Here is a 21,211-nt window from a genome sequence, read left to right as displayed (position 1 = left end):
CTTTTGGAAAATCTACCCTCTACAGTGCCAGGAGAGCTGTTCACAGGGAGGTATCTCAGCATAAGACACTCCACTACAAAACTGCCTGAGGGAGGGGTACTGGGAGAAGCTTCTGGGTGCTTCTGATTACCACGTACTACAGAAACTGCATGCCGGAAAAGCTGCAGGCACTGCAGGAACCTAGTGCTGGGAAAGCTGTGTGTGCTGCTGGAGATAGGAAACTGGGGGCCTAGGCTGCAGGAGCCTGCCAGGTGAACACACCAGCACACTGGAACCAGGAAATATAGCTCCTTCCTGCTGAAATGTCTCTCTCGTGCCCCCTACTGACAAAGCTTAACACTGTGCCAGCTGGCAAAGGTAAAATATTTAAAGGGCCCAGAGCTGTTTACACAGAGCAAGCAATAAGGGTGAATTTGAAGGTAAGAGGCAACAAATTGATAACTGGCCCACCAACCTAGCTCAGGTAATAGTAACTCTCTAATAGTGTTAGCTCCTAGCCCCAGCTCACGTTCTGAGTGGTCTCTCTTCCTCTTACAATTTGGGATGAGGAGATAGAAATCAGTTATCCTTTGTCTCCCTGTCTTTTATCGCCTCTCCCCACATCCTATGGAACAACAGCCACAGGGGAAAATAGCAGCTATAGCTCTTATCTCCACTACTCAACCTCTTCTTCTCTGACTACTAAAATCAGGTTACCTTCAACTCTTTGTTCTCCAGCTACCTTTGCTGTACCAGTTGGGATGGGGACAAGCATTTACTTAATGTCTAACATATAGCAGATTGCAGCAGAGGTGGCAGAGTTCAGTGGTTAAAAGCATGGGCTTTGGAGTCAAGCTTGGATTAGAATCCTCACTCTGCCACTTACTGCCTGTGTGATCTTGGGCAAGTTGCTTAACTTCTTTGAACCACCATCTCTTCAACTGTAAATGGAGATAATCATACCTGCAACTCAAGAGTGTTGTGAGGATTAGGCATAAGTAATGTACCAAATATAATGCCTGACACCTATTGCTCCTCCGTAAAGTGAGAATCATAATAACTCCTGCCTCATAAGGTTGTTGTAAGGATAACATGCATATAAAACGCTTAATGCAGTAAGTTACACAGGAAGGTGCTCAATAAGTGATAGCTCTACATAGAGGTGTACCTATCAGGCATTGTGCTATGTACTTTACATTTGTTAATTTGTTTACTGTCTTATTTCCCCTTTGTCTTCCCGCCATTCACCCTAGCCTCCCTACTCTGTGCTTCTGCCTACAGAAGGAACAAAAACAGTATTCTTGACCAGCTGACTGCCTGCTGCTCTCGTGAGCAAACCTAGACCACCAGCCAGACACTCCTCTCAGCCCAGAGGCCCTCTTGAGATGGAGACAGAAGGGCTTAGTTATTCATTCTGGCTTATGACAAAAGATCTCCATCCCTTGGCAAAAAACTAATTTCCTTAGTAGTTACACAGTTGCTTCTTTGAAGTTGGTTACACACCAAGGGAAGAAAGAGCCAACTCACAGACCTCTAAATCATCCAAAAATCGAAGTCTCATTCTACTTCCAGTCATTAGAGAGAGACTGGGAAGAAAAAGGAAATGAGACTAAATCGTGTTGAAAAGAGCACATTTTCCTACTGTCAGAGCGATATGCCCCCAGCAGAGTGCAGACCAAGTGACACATACAAAACTCCTCCTTTATTGAAAAAACTTCAGGTGCTTCATAAGCAGCCATTTATACTCATGTATGAATATTTGGTTGGTCTACTGCATAAGTGAAATCTCTGGGTAAGACATCTTAACCTTTTTTGAACTCATGCAACTTAGCAGGAGGCAGGGATAAATGTAAAAAGTGGAGAAGTCTGTAACTGTCTAATCAGTCTCTCCCACTGGGAATGCTTGTTAGAGCTCTTCCACTCTATGGAGCCTGAGCCATTATTTTCAGTGTATATTCCATAGGCATCGATCCTACCCAAGGAGCCACTGCTTCACAAGGAAATCCCATACATAAGGGAAAGGGCTTTGTTTTGTTGGAGATCTCTTTATATTACAGTTGATGAGGAGTGAAGGGGCCATTTCTGGGATATTTCCTTGGAACTCACAAATAAATACTTGTAGCAAGTCCTTTGCCTCCCGGCTACTATGCAACATGCCATTTGAAACTGTTCATTAGTGTGCACTCCAAGTTCCTTTGTATGTCCAACTTGCAATCTTAGAGGTGTCCCAGAAAGTAAACTATACGTGATATTCCTGAGCTTTTCTTTTAAACATACATTTGTGAGAATTCCTACTTTGTTGATTCTATTATTGTTGATTGTATTATTTCATTTATTCCTACTTATTTTATTTTATTACTAAGCAAGAATTCCAGGTTTAATACCCCAGCACTAGGGTATGCTGAACACTTCATGCCCAATGTTATTGCTTAGACATTCCTTCCAGGCAGAAATTGTGATTCTGACTCACCCATTTACCCAGCCTATACCTAAGGAAATTTGCAACTGGCATCTACTCACACTAGCTAGTATAGCTGCAGCCATCACCTCTAGAGAAATAGGAATTAGTCACCTTGCCAATTTCCCACACATCCTATCCAACTTTCTGAGCAATTTCATTAGCATTCCTACAAAGTAAAATTAACACTAAATGGCAAAGACAAGCTTACCCAAACCAAGGCCTTGGAATCCAGCCAGTCCCCCAACAGAGAAGCAATTGCTACTCATTGCAACACAGTGAGTGGACATGTACAGGTGGGGATAGATGGCAATAAGGTGCCTAAGCAGAGACTGCATGTTGACGTGGAGTGGATCTGCTACCCAGAGACCTGGATACTGGACTAGCATAACAAAGGATTTTAAAGGGCACAAAAACATGGCACTTTTATTTCCATTGCTTCTAATGGTTTGAACAAAGAACTCCCTGTTGTCCAGCCTCTGCCATTTTTTTTTTAATTTTGCTTTCTCTACTCAAGCACAGCTACCCAGTCTCCCACTGTATGTCTCTGCTTCCCAGCTACCCCTACCTGACTCACCTTCCATTGCATGGAGTGGAAAAACTATACATGTTGGGATTTTTTTCTTTTTAGGCGCAAAACATCACTGAGAGGCATTTTTAAAAATCTCTTTACAGGAAAAAAAGAGCACGTTTAACAGATTAAAAGTGATTAGAAGATCATCCCCTGGGAAAACAGAGTAAGAGGAGATAGATTAATATTTCTGTTGAAAAGGGGGTTTTTTGCATTGGGGTTTAATATAAGTAATAACTTTGATCACAATGGTTTTCTTGAACATTAAGACAGATTACTTAAGGAGACTGCAGCTGTGGGTAGGATTATCTGCTTATTATGCTGCATGCCCAGGTGAAGACAGGTCCACAACCTCCAGGCTGATATTCAGCCAGTGTGCCCTGGATGGTCATACCAGTTTTAAAATATTGGAAAACTTCTCTTCCAGTTGGTAAATAGGTACAGCCAGGTGCCCCATAAGTGATAACCAGCCATTCCTGCCAATAAATAATCACTGTCCAGATCCCCCCTAAGTGACTGCCTGTCACCCAGGCCACCCTGATCCCTCCTGGTATCCTCCAGACTTCCCACAGTCTAGCAATAATGGATCGACCTCTGGCACAATAAGGGGATTTCCTGGGCCCTACTCCAGTGGTAAGATTCTGTTTGGTTGCTCATGCCATACTGGTGTTTGAATATTTTGAATATCATTCCTAGTTCCCCTGATCGTATTCCCATGACTTCAGATCATTTCTGTAGACAGAACAAACCAGCTAACCAGAGAACCCCTAGTAGAGTTTCTGTTCTGCTCTTATGTAGGCTAGCTTCAGTTAGTGAAAGAAGAAATTAATAGGGAAAATATTAGCAAGATTAACTTGGGGAAAATTTGTATAAAATTTGGGGAAAGCATTTTTACTTAAAAAAATAACCAGTAAATAGTGTGAGCCACAATTAGTGTCAGGTATTACAGTGCTGTCAGCAAATTGAAGGAGATCAAACTCGGCTGTTTGTTCATTCACTATGCCATATCCCAGAGCATAGTTAACTGTATATAAGGTACCATCCCTACCCTCAAAGTTCTTACAACCCAGCAGAGGAAATATCGCAGGTTACCAGTTAATTATTCATACAAGGTAAAATACTGATGGCCATTTAGAGAATCAGACTAGCGCTAAGTATCTCTTAGATACGTATTGAATACAATGTCAGCATACTTTCTGTTGTACAAGGGAACCCCCAGACTGGAAAATGTTCAGTTCGTATGAGAAAAAATAAGAGGGGGTTCACTTAGACAAAACCAGACTATCTCTGTGATAGTAAATTAGTACTGACTCTACAATGATGAATAATATTTACTGCTACAAACCCTGATTACCAAAGAAAAGCTTATTGAAATCAGTACAATGATGCAACACAGACCATTGAAGGATTCCTTCTGCTCCTATGATGGAAACAAATTGGATAATTTTGATTCCCTTATCATCCTCTATGAAATTATATTTGCTAATAGAATGCAAATATCATTGGTAAAGAAAGAAGAGCAGAGATGAATCATTATAATGAATGTTCAAATAAAGAGCATCAGATTCAGAAAGTTACATTATTATATTGCCTAAATAAAACCAACCAGGATTTCCCACTGCAAACAGTCAGGCCTTTGTGTATAACGCACTTGTTTAAAGTGCAGTGACTGGAACACTTATTCCTCCTAGGTAATGCTGGAGTTGGTACTACTGTCGCAGAGACTTTCTGGAAACCCAATTGAATTCTCCTGTGTGAGGTTCTCTTAGCCATCTCGGAGAGGATGCATCCTTCTTAATTTGTTGGTATCCATTTGGCTTTCTTCATTTCTGGTTAGCAATCTTCTGCTCCAGACTTCCTACCACCAGCTGGAATGGGAAGGGGAATGCAGGCTGATATGTCTCGTACCATCATTAACCCACTCACCTTCCAGCCTCACGCTGGGGTCTCTGACACTTGCCAAATGGCTTCCCTATGTGAGAAGTTCATAGGGATTGAAGTTGCATCAGTGGGTGGTAGGGAAGGGGCTCCCTAGATGTCAGACATCACATTTGTCTTACTCTTGCCTCATTCACTGAATCAATTCTCACTGAGTACCTACTGTGCACTAAGTGTAGCCTCTTTTACTTTATGCCTAGAAGTCTATATTCCTTTCCTTTCCCACATGTTTTGGCCAATTCACTGGCATCCTGAAATGCATCAACCTCAATTCTCCCCTCTGATGAGCTTAAGTGGACTTTAATAATCCCTGCTAAATTGTCTTGTGACTCTGTCATATGAATAAAGGCTATGGACTCTAGGTTAGATTGTAAGCATCAAATTAATTTTACTGCAAAGGTCAGACTGCTCTCCTGGTGTTCTGTTGTGCTTGAAGGTTAGTCACTGCATGCTTGACCAAAACCTTCCTGTCTGAGCTGTATTCAAAACAGATTTCAAGATATAGCCAGATTGAAAACCAGACATTTGGAGATAAAGACTGTGTACTTTGACCCCCTGGAAAAAGCAAGCAGCTGCAGTGATTTTATGTATATATACAATACATCATCATCATCATCTCCAGGAGATGATAGGCATTAAGCTCAGCACCTCTTGCTCCCAAAGCAAATGTCTGCTCATCTTTTCCACCTAGCTGCTCATGTCAGAGGAAAGGAATATTTCTTCCCAAATGACTTCTAAACTTGCTTGCCTGAGAAGTGCTGCCCCTAGGGAAGCAGGACCTATCAGTGGAGTTTGGCTCAAAAAAAGACATAATCGTATTCAGATAATGGCAGATACCTCTATCCTGGTTCCCTTTAACCTTCATCTGTCTTCCTAATTTACCACGGGTTCTCTCTTTCCAGCTCACCTCTCTTGGCCAAGCCTGTTGTGAGTTCATGCACTCCTGATGTATGTGTCTAATATACTCATAAGTTCAAGTTCTACAAGTAACATTCATGTAATAATAACTTGCCATTTATATTCCTGGAAAAATCCAAAGATGGCATCTGAGGCTATCAGGTCACATCCAGGCTATTGTCAGAGCTACAATACCTTGAGGCTATAGGGGCTGGGGTCACAAACTTCTTATATCATGCCAGTTCCTTCGGGCATAATTGTGGTCTCTTTCAAATTTCCTTAGAAGAGACAGCAATAGTCAATTTTCTATTCCAGAGAATAGAGGGAGATATAGTCAGATTGCAATTCTGAATTTAATTCTTCTCAATGAGAAATTTACAAGTAGACCTAGGGAAGCTCTGTAGCCTTTTGTTCCTTTCACCTGTGACAGTCATACTGCTGACCCACTGTGTGCAGGACGTGTGTGTTCAGTGGTTGGGTTTTTTTTTTTTTTTCTGAGTAATCCTCATCCTCTGCCCAAGTCTCCTATAGCCAGTTGTGTTTGCAAGACAAGGCCAGGTGAGATGTATAGCCTGAGGCTGTGGAGCAGAGGAAAGCAGAAAGTGAAGTGACTCAGGAAGGCATCATCTGGAATACTGAACACCAGCTAAGTCACTAAAACAGATCCAAAATGGTTTTTTTCAGGAAAATTCAATCCCTTCTTGCAGATACCCTATGAGGGGGCTAACATTCCATCTGGACAGGCACATAAGTCAAACACCTTAATTTCTGAAACAGAATGACAGCTTGGCCAGTTTTTATGTCTAATAGCTAAAACATGTGGGCCTCTCTTCAGCGCACAACAGACTGTCTGCCTTCCATGTGCTCACTAGAGCACTCCCTCTTGAACTACCTGCCCTATAGCCCTTAGCTATATATAGGGACACGCCAACCAGATGTGCTTGCCTAAGAAGTGCTGTCTCCAGGGAAGCAGGCCCTATCATCAGTGGAGTTTGGTTCCAAAATGACATGATCATATTCAAATAATGGCAGACACTTCTGTCCTGGTTCCCTGTAACCTCATCTGTCCTTCTCATGTACCTCATGCTCTCTCCTGTTCACCTCCTTTGTGTACCCCTTTTGTGAGTGCATTCACTGCTGATGGAAATGTCTAATATACTTGTCAGTTTAAGTTCTCCTGGTATCTTTCATGGAGGAACTTACCAACATCCCACCTTTAAGATTTTCTCACTCTTTTCCTCTAACCAGTAGGACAAACAGGATTGTCACTTTGTACTCAGGCCTCCTATGGAGTCTTGTTTGGTCTTCATTTTGTGTGTGAATTTGCCAGCCTCTATCCCCAAGTAGATTATAAATTCTCTGAGGGAAGTAACTGTCTTTTGTTTCTCTCGTGTCCCTCTCAGTCTAACAAAAACATAATAGGGGCTCAATAAGTACCGTTTTTTCATTCATGAAACTAGGAAATACTATTCAAATGGACTATACTGTTTCTGGATTCCAGTGTACTCTTTTATTCTTCTCAGAAATGAAACTTTACTCTGAGGTTGTATTGTACTCTGCCAGAAGTAAAAATGTACTCTGTGGTTCTGTGCTTTGAGCTACAATCAGATATTCCAATTGTAGTGGCTTAAGGAATCTACGCTTCTCACTGTAGCTGAGAGAGTGGCTGAAAACTCTGATCTACTGCATTCAGTAGGCACTGCTGTCATCAAAGGAGCAGCCCAAAGCCCTTTGCCTCTGTACCTTGGTTCTCTTTCTAACCCAGATTCTGTTGTGGGATGGTCGTACTGCCTCTGCTAATTTTCACTTAACCTCTCCATGCCTCCCTGTTTTCTTCAAGAAAGCCCATCAATATCGACCTGCCTTCCAGGGATGTTTTGAGGACATAATGCTGATAAGAAAACATTCTCTATGAGAGAATATTGATGGCAGTTGTTTTGTAGCCACAGAAAGAGAGGGCACTCAGCAGTAATTGGGGGCCATGTTTAGCCACCCAACCACCCATTATCATTAGTACTCAGATTGATTCTAATGCATCATAATAATGCAGCTTGTAATCCACATGTAGGGGGGTAATTTATTGTCAGGTGGTGATTGTTAGTAATAACAAGCTGTTTGAACATATTCAGAACATAGTTGTACACATTTCTTGTTTTTCTTTCTTCCTTTGTTTGCCTATCCTATTTTCTCCTTTTACACTGCATATTATGGTATTGTTTTTATTCTTTAAATAAGCTTAGTGTCTCATTGAACAGCTAGAATACAGGCGACTGATTTGGAAAAGCAGTTTAAGTAGGCAAGTCCAATTTAAGAATGGTGGTGGATTTTATCACTCAGCTTTATTAATGGGCCTCATTCCCGCTGTATCGCATTTCTTTCCCCAACACATTTGTATAAAAGCCCTTGCCTCTCCCATTAACCCCTTTGGCTGGTGTTAACTCATTCCTGGGCATTTGTTGCCATAGCTGCAGCCACCCCTCAGCTGGAGCCCTCGTGCTAGCCCCTGCAGAGGCCATGAGGGGCTGGCCTGCTTATTCCAGGCGTCAGCTGTTAGGCGGAGGCCAAGAGCCTTGCAACCTCAGAGGTCAAACAGCCTGTCCCATGTGTTTAAGCCCTGTCTTTTTTTTTTTTTTTTTTTTTCTTAGCAGCAGATGGGTATGTGGCTGTCCAGCCTCAAGGCTGGGAAACATGTGTGGGAATATTACCAGCACTCTTCCTCCCTCACCCCCTCCTGGGCACCCAAGCAGGTAGCCTAGCACCATATTCAAAAAGATGATCGATATTTCCCCTCTGTTGTTTGAATCTCTTCCTTCAACACCTGCGGCAGCTGTGGGGAATTGTGCACAACTTGCGTCTGTTCACTGAAATAATTGCCAACAGTTTTATGGAGCGTCTCGTGTGTATTTTTGCCCATTTACAGATTTGATTATATCGTTTGTAGAATGGAAACGTGGCTTTCCACTGCTTACTCTCATTCTTGTAGATCTTCAAGGAGAGACCCTTTTAAAAACAAAATGGAAATGACATGCAAATGATTATGTTAATATCACACAGGCAAAAGTCAGGGCCTTCAGAAGGCTCCTCAGGCGCAAACTGATCAGGTGATGAGCACATCTTGTACACACGGCTGAGTCACCAGCCTGCACCGTCCTAAGAGAAATAACCAGGAAGAGAAAATGTTAGATGCCTGAAATGTGTGACTACTTTCTGCCCTAGGCTTCAGCACTGACGTAGGCCAGAGCAAACACAATTCTCACACATGCAGATTGGGCAGGTTCAGTGGGATTTGAGGAAGATGTTCAAAGGTGGAAAGTTTCCACATAGACCAGTAATACAGAGTTGGAAAAGAAATTTTAATTTTGTCTGTGTTGTGCCAGCTTTGCCAGACAGCTGGCAAGGATAAATCTGTGGATTCGCTCCAGACTTCAGAAATTCATAACCATCTAGTCCTTTACCTTGACTTTAACAGCACTGATATCATAGCGTCAACAACAGCAGCAGAGCCACAGCAACATTAACAGCTAACATTTATAGAGTATCCTATACCTTTCAAAATACTTTTACAATAAATATCTCTTGTTTAACCATCTCACCAACCCTGTAAGATCAGTATTATTGCTGTCTGTGTTTTTGAGATGAGGGAACCAAGGCTCAGAAACATTAAGTGACTTGCCCAAAGTCACATAGCTGGCAAATAACATAGCCTTCTGACTCCAAAACCCTGAGGTACCCCTGGTAGGCAATACACACAGCCCTGTCACCCTGCTTGCTAGCCCACTGCCACCGCCATGTCCCCAGATCTCTGGGTAAACAAATTAAGACCCATGCAGGGATTTGCTTGAAAAACAAAAGGAAAGTAGCCTTGTTACAAAAGAATTACTGACTTTCCGTATGGGTTCACTACTAAATGATACCTTTGACACTCATGTTTGTTCATAGATTACCAACTACTGGGCTAGATGGAGGTGGGTGGGGGAAGCCAGGGAGAGGGGAGGGATATGAAGGAGAACACCACAAATTAAAGCTCCTGGCAACTGAAGAATCCTTCCGAAATTCAGATAAAACATTTCTGAAGAGACAGAGTCATTATACATAGTACTACTATAAAGATAAGCAAGGAATAATTAACACAAAATTCAGAATAGTGGTTATCTCCGAGGGGAGATGGAAGGAATTACGGGAGGAGCACACGGTGGCCTTTAAAGGTAATAGTTATATTCTTTTTCTTCAACTGCATGTCGGATATACAATTTTCATTGCACCATAGTTTTTTATACTTCACACTTGTCTCATAAATTCCTCTTTGTACCTACTCAATATTTAATTTTTAAAAAATAGAAGAAAGTGTGAGTCAGTGGAAAAATAGGATTTGATATACAGAAATCAACTTTACATTTTTAAGGAACACTGCTCTTGAAAGCTAGGTGCACTTTGATAAAATCCTTAGCCAGCTTGCTCTGACAGTGTCTTCCAGCGACATACCAGTCAGCTTCTCAAGAAGTTGTGATTTGTGAGGAGGGCATGCTTTCCCAGAATTTTGCTAGGGTCGTTGAGCATTTCAGCTGCCTTGCCCCTCCCTTCTCATCCCCTCCTTTTTGACAGTGAACTTCTAGCTTCTGGAAGAGGAAAGAACAGTGGCATGGTCATTTGGGAATTTGAAGTTAAGAGCTTGAACTGTAACTGTGGAGTTATGGGTTGTTACTCAAAGACATATTATCTTTAGGCTTTCCTTGGTGTTGGACCTGACAGAGAATGCAGTCAACGAGTGGGCTTGTGTATTTATTTTCATCACTGGTTGGTTTCTCTCTGGCTAGTCTAGGCATGCTGTAAGCACAAGCTGACAGGAATTATGGCTTTTCTTCCATGTGGAAATAAGTGGATAAGCAAATACTCTCAGCCTGATTTTGTTTCCAATTCATTATTTACAGGGAATTCACCCTTTGTAATCATTTTCAAATCAAATTTGCTCTACCAATCCCTGTAAGGTTTGCTCTGGAGATCATCACCAATGTAGACGTCTTTTATTTTTTAACCTCTTATGTCTCCTCCATGTTAATGCCAATTAAAAAAAAAAACACACAAATGGATTAAAGGTGATGTCACTAGTGGCCTGGAGATTCACTCAGGAAGAAAATTTAAGTTACAGCAGAAATAGATAAAAGGAAAGAAAGTCAATAACTCACATGTGTTTGCTATTTGGACTACTATTGCTGTATTAAAATATTCAGGAGAACTATTGAATTAAATGGGGAAAAATACATCATATATAAGATAGATTCCAGGAAAGGTACTATTGTTAATACTGTTCCAGAATCACAAGCTGTTGACCAAATCACTTGCATATGGATTATTCCTGGAGTAGGCTGACACATACAGTGGGTGTCCCCTGCTCAGCTGTCACAGAGGTCACAGCCATGACCTCCCTTTCTAACCTCCCTTTGTCTTACTGGAAAGCTTGCCATGAAGAGCAACCTCTTCTCCTGCCTACCACATTGCCTCCCATCCTGGTCATGGATAATCGAGACGTAATACTAAGTTATTCTGGTTTTCCTTCACCACAGATGGGGTGATCACAAAAGAGAGCCTGGATGCAATGCCATCCATGCTTTTGGAGAAAAAAGCAAGTGGGTTTTGGCCGCAGGTCTGATGGGTTTGTGGTATGTATAAACAGTGGGGGAGGAAGGTAACACCAGAAAATCTTTTGAGGATTTTATTACCAGTACCACTTTTAGAAAATGCATCGATCAGATGAGAGGCATATAAACTAGTCCTGCTGTTCTTTCTAGCAGTGCTCTTGGTAAAGAATTGGTTAAAGAGAAGCCATCTTATTCTTTTTTGTTTAAATATATCCCCCACTGTTATTAATGGCTGATTCCTATACTGGTACTTTCCTGCCCTTCTCACCTGAAGTAATCATAACACTCCCCTCTCTCCTCACCCACGATGGCCCCTGTTTTCCATAAGGTATCAGAGGTAATGCCCACTATGGTTAATATATTAATAATAATTACTAGTATTCTACTTATTAAGCTAGGCATTGCAGTGGGTCTTTTTTTTCACGTATTTTCTCCTTTAATCCTTACCACAACCCAATGAGATAGGTACTTGTTATTATCCTCATTTTTCAGACGTGGAAAATGAAGAACAGAGACATTAAGTCACTTTCTTAGCATCACACAGCTAATAAGTTGCGGGCCAAGATTAGAACTTGGATCTAATCCAAAGAGCATGATCCTAACTACTGTTACAACCCCATTTTTTCTTCATTCAAGGTCACACAGCATTAAGGGTTGAGAGTTTGTTATTCTCAGTGTGGCCAAAGGCATGATGGGGGTTGTTGGGAGTGTGTTGCAGTTTTCAAAAAAACCTCAATCATTTTGAAACATGAAGGGTAGTGGGGACGGTGTGAAGTTCTGTATAGTAAAGTCTATTGTTCTCTGATTATTTGTCAAATTGAGGTAGAGTTTGAAAATTCAAGTTAGGCTGCCTGTAGAGGTGAAGAAGCTAGAAAGGGGCCAGGGCTTCTGGCCCAAAGCAGAGCCATTAGTCACTGCCTCCTGCGGCTGTATGTATATATATAGCATTGCCCTTAGTATCTGAGGATGACTCTGCTGAGGCAGCTAGTTCTCAAGCCAAAGTTCCCACTATCAGTAGGATTTAACACTTGACTTGCTTATAGTGGTCATGGCCAGTGTCCTACCCCCCCGACTTAGACCATGGCCTTGCAGCCAGTGACTTGCAAAGCAAGTCAACAACATAGGCTAATACCCATCCTCTCAGAGTCCAATGAACTGGAGAACACAAAATGACTCCAGTTTTTTAACAGTCTACTTTTAGGAGCGAGGAATAATAAGTAAACTGATATGGAAAATATTCTCCACTCATGCCCATCCCCCCAAATAAGAACAATTTCTATTCTAGATTTTAGACTTAGCACAAATACAACCTTATCTCCTACACTTTTAAGATATCCACAGTACCATAATTGACTTATATTTCAAAACTCACTTTAAAATAACCTTCTCCAGCTTAACATCACTTCCTCTATGCTCCCCTCCCTCCTCCACCACCACCTCTCATCCTAGCAAAGTGGCTACCTCCCCTTTCTTCATATCTGTTTAGCTATTATCAAACAATAATTTTGTTTTCGTGTTTGTCTCTCCCATTAGTCTATGAACCCTTCAAAGGGCAGGGAAACATGGATTTTTCACCTTGGTACCATCAAATGCTGCGTGGATTTAACATGTTTGCTAAATTAATATTCAGAATGTATCCTGAAGCCCTGCCATAACCTCACTCAAAGATTCAGGTACGCCTAGCACATATTGACCACCTGTGTTGTTTTTACCACAACCCTGGGAAAGGGGTGGTACCATTCTTATTTATAGATGAGAAAACAAACTCTGTGTTTCTCAAATTTGTAGTGGGCATAAGAGTTATCTAGGGTGCTTGTTCAACAGGCAGATTCCCCAGCGCCGCCCAGATGAAAACCTCAGCCAGGGACCCTGGAACTTGGCTATTTAGCAAGTGCTGCAGGTGGTTCTGATGCACATGGTTGGAATGCACTTGGACAAACACGGGTGTAAGTGATTGCTGCACTGCGAGTAAATAGTGGAGCCAGAGTTCAAACTCAGCCCTCCTAGTTCCAGATTTAGCCCATGCTATATTTATCTTTGTTGTACTCTATCTCCTATGGCAAGGAAGTGGACTGAAACATGTTGGAAAGATTTTCAGCAACAAGGGCTAAAGCAAAACGGCTTGTAGTTTAACCCCAGAGCTGTTTATTTTTTGTTCCTCCAAGAGATCTTGCCAGACTTCCAACAGCATAGCAGCAGGGTTGCCAAATCATCTCTTATGCAACTTACCTCAGAAAAGCATTGACCACAGAGCTTTGGGAACTTTCAGAGTTTATGCTTCTATTTTGTTCTTTCTCCATTCCCCCCTCCACCACCGACCATGCCATTAACCTAAAGAGCATGCTCAGTACCTGAAATGCAATTAGTTGATTTGTTAAATATTAAGATTTATAGTTGAAAACCAGTACCTACAATATTTGGGACCTGACAATAATATTAATGTGTCTGTTTCAAAACCAGGAAAAGAAATGTGAGGCTTAACAGGCAATTAGTGGAGATGTTAAAGTAGCTGATATATGGTAGTATTTTTTGTGGCCCAATTATTCTTTTGGTGCTTTTTAAAAATATTTATTAATTAATTAATTTATTTATTTTGGCTGCACTGGGTCTTAGTTGCGGCACACAGGATCTTCATTGCGGCATGCGGGATCTTTAGTTGGGGCATGTGGACTCTTAGTTGCAGCATGCAGGTTTCTTAGTTGCAGCACGTGGGCTTCTTAGTTGTGGCACACAGGCTTCTTAGTTGCAGCATGCGGGCTTCTTAGTTGTGGCACGCAGACTCTTAGTTGCAGCATGTGGACTCTTAGTTGAGGCATGCAGACTCAGTTGCGGCATGCAGGTTTCTTAGTTGCGGCATGCGGACTCTTAGTTGCAGCATGCGGGCTTCTTAGTTGTGGCATGCGGACTCTTAGTTGTGGCATGCGGGCTTCTTAGTTGCAGCACGCGGGCTTCTTAGTTGCAGCACGCGGGCTTCTTAGTTGCAGCATGTGGACTTCTCAGTTGTGGTATGTGGACTTCTCAGTTGCAGCATGCATGCAGGATCTAGTTCCCCGACCAGGGATCGAACCTGGGCCCCCTGCATTGGCAGCATGGAGTCTTACCCACTGGACCACCAGGGAAGTCCCTGGTGTTCTTTATCTAAATGTTAGGTGAGGAAATATGGAATGAATGTGATGATGCAATCCTAAAGACTAAGACTAATGGCCACAGTCAGCCATTCACCCTAGACCAGAGTAATATGAGTTCACTGGTATCTCAGAAGCCCAAGAAACCAGGAGTGAGAAATTATGGACCTTAGTGTGGAAAAGCCCAAGAGAGACTCTCTAGTACAGCTAGCCACTGCTCTTACTGACTGAGGAAGCCCTCCAAGGTTCCCATGGTGGAGCCTGCTGGTTTTCCAGGACCCCTACATCTGACTTCAACCTATTCGCCTGGCTCACATTCAGCTAATAACCTTGAAGTGACAAGCACTATCTCTGAGGTTCCTCAACTCACTCGTGCCAGCCCATCCTGAAATAACAAAGGAGGCCCCTGGCTCCAGCTTAGGGAAGTGGGAGGAGAGACCCTCACATGGCAGCTGAATGGTTTCTTTCTTAAACAGGAAAAAAAAGGAAGGGAAAGATAAAGGAAGTGGGGTTAAATCATGACTGAGTACATGCTCTGTGTCTCAGGTTCTGTGTTCTTTATACTGTAGTGACAGGATATAGCTCAGTGGCTAAAAGTGTGGGCTCTGAAGCCATACTGCCTGAATCTGAATTTCACCTCCAGCATCAACTCCACCTGTGACCCTGGGCAACTTCCTAACTTCTTTGTGTTCCATTTTCTTTATCTGTAAATTGGGTCTAATGATAAATCTTACCTATCTCATAGGGTTGTTATGTGGATTAGATTAAATAATAATATAAAGCCTTGAAACAGTGTTTGGCACATAATAAGCATTTAATCAATATTAGGGATCAACATTATTATCATTAGCTTAGTACATGAAAGATAGGTATCATTATCTCTAACTGCAGGTGAATAAACGTGCTAAAGAGTTTTCAAAACTTGCCTAAAATCACACAGCTTGTAAATAATAGAGCCAAGACTTGATTTGAGATCTGTCTGGCCCCAAGGTCTGTACTCCTCCCACTATACCCTGTTCCCTTCATAAATGTAGGGTATATGCTGTGAGTTCCTTGAAGAGATGTATGCCAAAACTTTTGGCCTTCTTCTTCCTCACTACACCCCCACTGCAACTGCCATCTGGAGGGCTGGCTTGGTGCCCTGGCATCTTATACACCTAGTTTAAAACCTTGAACATTCTTATAACTGCTCCAATATGGAGGTGGCTATCTCCAAGACCCCTTAGCTTATAGACTAGAACAGTGAGTCTTCCAGCATGAGGGTTAGTTTGTGAAAGCACCCTCTAACCTGAGGTTCTCATCTGCATACCTTGAGGATCAAGCTACTTTTTCACACCCCCAACCCCACCACACTCACAGCTCATGTGAGAATAATTACCTACTATATGGGCTAGCATAAAAACCTTTCCCTTTCCCTTTTATTTTTTCTTTTCCCTCTCCTTCCCTCCCCCTCCCCAAGGAAGAATATATTATGGCATCCTGATCCCCTTGAGTGGCTCTTTGATTCATCCTTGGTAACACTCATAAGGAGATAAAGCCCTTGCTTGCCTGATAGCGTCATCTCTCTCAAACCTCCTGGGAGCCTTGTCTTAAAGCCCCCGTCAATTCTCTCACCCTGCATAGCCATGATGCAAGCTGTGGCATCTCTGCTGGTGACGTCTATGATCAGAGAGAGAGGTGCCCAGGGGCAGTGCCTTGCTCACAAACAATGATGGATTGTTAATTCTCAAAGAAAATGAAGAGGGATTCAAAATAATAACACTTACAACGCACAATATTACTTCCTGAGCAATAAATACCAAACAGAAGATAAACCCTTGAGCCCTAGGCTTAACATAGACCCAAAACATGAGTTATCCTGCTGTTTCCTTTCCCTTAGCCAGAGAACAGAAAATACAATGTTACTGAGTTCTAGGACACCCCATCCTGGCCTTGTGCCATAATCTTCCACAACATATACTTCTTGTATGTCTACTGTATGCAAGGTCCTGTGTGATATGCTGGAGATGGGGTTTTCTTCTGTGTTCCACACAAGCATTTTCTACACTCCTCTCTTTTCCTTTGTCATGGTGTTCCTAGTGCTATTTCCAGGACCACTCTCAAAACAGTACCCCATCAGCCTTCCACAGCAACTGGATTCCTCACCATAAGGATAATTTCTTTGGCGTGAAGCATAAAATTAACCTTGCTAAAAATGTTAATAGATTCCTGGTTGAGGATGGGAGGGGTGTGATCAGATTAGTCTTAGCACAGTGGCGTAAGGGTGTAGGGCATAAGCTGCAGAAGTTGGGATTGGCTGCACATGTGCTGGACAGGAAAGAAGTGTAAAGAAACCAGGAGTATAAGGCACCCTCCAGTAAGAACATGTGAAAATTGCTACAGTAGAGCTGGGTTTCTTAAACTTGGCACTATTGACATTTGGGGTCAGATAATTGTTTGGGGGTGGGGGGTTGTCCTGTACGTTGTAGGGTGTTTAGCAGTATCCCTGAAGTCTATCCAGTAGATGTCAGTAGCACCTCCCCACTCCCAGTTGTGACAACCAAAGGTGTTTTCAAATATTACCAAATGTCCCTGGGCGGGAAGGTAAACTCAGCCCCCATTAAGAACCACTACAATACAGGACATGGGGAGCACCCATCTGTAATGATGAGCTCTATAGCCCTCCCAGCTCAAATATTCTATAACCTTCTGACTCCTTTAGTTTTGTATAGGATAGTGGTTAAGAGCATGAACTGTGGAGCCAGACTGCCTGGGTTTGAATCCCAGCTCCACTGCAAGCTAATGTATGACCATGGACAGGTTGCTTAACCTCTCTGCTCCTGCTACCTCATCAGTAAAATGAGGATAATGAGAGGTCCTACTTCACAGGGTTATGAGTTTTTAATTGATGTACATAAAGTGTCTAGGAGAATGCCTGGCACATAATAAGAATTAAAGAAGTGTTAACTATTATTAGTCTTGTTATAATTACTATCATTAATACTATCATTCACCATTTATCTAAGTCCTAGTACGTTCCAGAGTTCTGATGTCTCACCCAGGTTTGAACCACTATTTTCCTTCTGCAGAAATGACTAGAGAGCTAAATCCACGGTTCAGGACCACACAATGCCAAGAATTTTTAAATGGCTATGGGTCTATGAAATAGGCATTGCAGGTAAGCCCCACTTTGTACAATTACTGAGTTCTTACAGAGTTCACTTATTTAAAAGCCAACTTATTGGCACATACTTTGAGCTAGTCACTGTAGAATACACAAAAGTAAATGAGGTTTATATCCCCTGCCCTCAAGGTGCTAACAAATATAGCTGCTATATGCACATTTATTTTAGTAAATTTAATAACCTTACATTCTCCAAGTAATTCCAGTCATTTCCTTCTTACCTATAAAGAATTTTTCTGTGATGAAAATTATCTCCCCATCTCCAGACTTATCTTTCTTAAAGTTAGTATTTCCGTAATCATGATTCTCTTATATTATCAGCATGTTCAGATTATAATACCCCAAATTATCACCATGTTATCTTCTTCTGTCTCTCTCTCTCCATTTAAACTATTCAAAAGAAACGCACTGGGCTTCCCTGGTGGCGCAGTGGTTGAGAATCTGCCTGCCAATACAGGGGACACGGGTTCGAGCCCTGGTCTGGGAAGATCCCACATGCCGCGGAGCAACTAGGCCCGTGAGCCACAACTACTGAGCCTGCGCGTCTGGAGCCTGTGCTCCGCAACAAGAGAGGCCACGACATTGAGAGGCCCGCACACCGCGATGAAGAGTGGCCCCCGCTCTCCACAACTAGAGAAAGCCCTCGCACAGAAACGAAGACCCAACACAGCCAAAAATAAAAAATTAATTAATTAATTAATTAATTTTTAAAAAAAAGAAACGCACTAAAATATATTTTATCTTAATACAACAACAGAATAGTATCCCATTCTAAATGGCTTGGCATCTGCTTCTGGGAAGAACAATGTCTGTGCAAGACTTGCTTATATATACTCATAGATTTCCTTATTAATTTGTTCAAAATTGTTTGCTGAACATCTCTATGTCAGACAAAGTTTCTACGCACTAGGAATAACAAGGAGGAGTTAAGAGACTGCAAAGTCTAGGAGGAGAGACAACCACAGAAAAAGGTGATAAAAATATAATGTAGTAAGAGCTGCAATAGTAATGTTTTTTTCTGTTTTGTTTTGTTTTGATTTTAAACATCTTTATTGGAGTATAATTGCTTTACAATGGTGTGTTAGCTTCTGCTGTATAACAAAGTGAATCAGTTATACATATACATACATCCCCATATCTCCTCCCTCTTGCATCTCCCTCCCACCCTCCCTATCCTACCCCTCTAGGTGGACACAAAACACCGAGCTGATCTCCCTGTGCTATGCGGCTGCTTCCCACTAGCTATCTGTTTTACATTTGGTAGTGTATATATGTCCATGTCTCTCTCTCACTTCGTCCCAGCTTACCCTTCCCCCTGCCCAAGTCCTCAAGTCCATTCTCTACGTCTTCGTCTTTATTCCTGTCCTGCCCCTAGGTTCTTCAGAACCTTTGTTTTTTTTTTTAGATTCCATATATATGTGTTAGCATACGGTATTTGTTTTCCTCTTTCTGACTTACTTCACTCTGTATGACAGTCTCTAGGTCCATCCACCTCACTACAAATAACTCAATTTCGTTTCTTTTTAGGGCTGAGTAATATTCCATTGTATATATGTGCCACGTCGTCTTTATCCATTCATCTGACGATGGACACTTAGGTTGCTTCCATGTCCTGGCTATTGTAAATAGAGCTGCAGTGAACATTTTGGTACACGACTCTTTTTGAGTTATGGTTTTCTCAGGGTATATGCCCAGTAGTGGGATTGCTGGGTCATATGGTAGTTCTATTTTTAGATTTTTAAGGAACCTCCATACTGTTCTCCATAGTGGCTGTATCAATTTACATTCCCACCAACAGTGCACGAGGGTTCCCTTTTCTCCACACCCTCTCCAACATTTAATGTTTGTAGATTTTTTGATGATGGCCATTCTAATTGGTGTGAGGTGATACCTCATTGTAGTTTTGATTTGCATTTCTCTAATAATTAGTGATGTTGAGCATCTTTTCATGTGCTTCTTGGCCGTCTGTATGTCTTCTTTGGAGAAATGTCTATTTAGGTCTTCTGCCCATTTTTGGATTGGGGTGTTTGTTTCTTTAATATTGAGCTGAATGAGCTGTTTATATATTTTGGAGATTAATCCTTTGTCTGTTGATTCGTTTGCAAATATTTTCTCCCATTCTGAGGGTTGTCTTTTCGTCTTGTTTATGGTTTCCTTTGCTGTGCAAAAGCTTTGAAGTTTCATTAGGTCCCATTTGTTTATTTTTGTTTTTATTTCCATTACTCTAGGAGGTGGATCAAAAAAGATCTTGCTGTGATTTATGTCAAAGAGTGTTCTTCCTATGTTTTCCTCTAAGAGTTTTATAGTGTCCAGTCTTACATTTAGGTCTGTAATCCATTTTGAGTTTATTTTTGTGTATGGTGTTAGGGAGTATTCTAATTTCATTCTTTTACATGTAGCTGTCCAGTTTTCCCAGCACCACTTATTGAAGAGACTGTCTTTTCTCCATCGTATATCTTTGCCTCCTTTGTCATAGATTAGTTGACCATAGGTGCGTGGGTTTATCTCTGGGCTTTCTATCTTGTTCCGTTGATCTATGTTTCTGTTTTTGTGCCAGTACCATATTGTCTTGATTACTGTAGCTTTGTAGTATAGTCTGAAGTCAGGGAGTCTGATTCCTCCAGCTCCGTTTTTTTCCCTCAAGACTGCTTTGGCTATTCGGGGTCTTTTGTGTCTCCATACAAATTTTAAGATGATTTTTTCTAGCTCCGTAAAAAATGCCATTGGTAATTTGATAGGGATTGCATTGAATCTGTAGATTGCTTTGGGTAGTATAGTCATTTTCACAATGTTGATTCTTCCAATCCAAGAACATGGTATATCTCTCCATCTGTTGGTATCATCTTTAATTTCTTTCATCAGTGTCTTATAGTTTTCTGCATACAGGTCTTTTGTCTCCCTAGGTAGGTTTATTCCTAGGTATTTTATTCTTTTTGTTGCAATGGTAAATGGGAGTGTTTCCATAATTTCTCTTTCAGATTTTTCATCATTAGTGTATAGGAATGCAAGAGATTTCTGTGCATTAATTTTGTATCCTGCAACTTTACCATATTCATTAATTACCTCTAGCAGTTTTCTGGTGGCAGTTTTAGGATTCTCTATGTATAGTATCATGTCATCTGCAAACAGTGACAGTTTTACTTCTTCTTTTCCAATTTGTATTCCTTTTATTTCTTTTTCTTCTCTGATTGCCATGGCTAGGACTTCCAGAACTATGTTGAATGATAGTGGTGAGAGTGGACATCCTTGTCTCGTTCCTGATCTTAGAGGAAATGCTTTCAGTTTTTCACCGTTGAGAATGATGTTTGCTGTGGGTTTGTCATATATGGCCTTTATTATGTTGAGGTAGGTTCCCTCTATGCCTACTTTCTGGAGAGTTTTTATCATAAATGGGTGTTGAATTTTGTCAAAAGCTTTTTCTGCATCTATTGAGATGATCATATG

At 41.5% G+C, this 21,211-nt stretch overlaps 1 protein-coding gene across 7 annotated transcripts in view; it reads left to right on the top strand.

Annotated features, from left to right (window-relative positions):
- The window catches only part of ENOX2 (ecto-NOX disulfide-thiol exchanger 2), a 266,757-nt gene that overhangs the window by 168,569 nt on the left and 76,977 nt on the right, over positions 1-21,211 (top strand). Inside the window, exon 1 of one of the 7 annotated variants that reach the window (XM_061177646.1) lies at positions 3,155-3,174. The exons of 5 other annotated variants lie outside the window; for them this stretch is intronic. The gene's annotated coding sequence lies outside the window, so the exon portion shown is untranslated. Of the gene's footprint in view, positions 1-3,154; positions 3,175-17,752; positions 17,762-21,211 lie in introns of those variants that run through there. One more of the 7 variants, XM_061177645.1, reaches the window with a different exon arrangement.

This window comes from Eubalaena glacialis, chromosome X, assembly GCF_028564815.1.
Source record: "Eubalaena glacialis isolate mEubGla1 chromosome X, mEubGla1.1.hap2.+ XY, whole genome shotgun sequence".
Taxonomy (NCBI): Eukaryota; Metazoa; Chordata; class Mammalia; order Artiodactyla; family Balaenidae; genus Eubalaena; species Eubalaena glacialis.
This window is presented reverse-complemented; position numbering and strand designations above follow the sequence as displayed.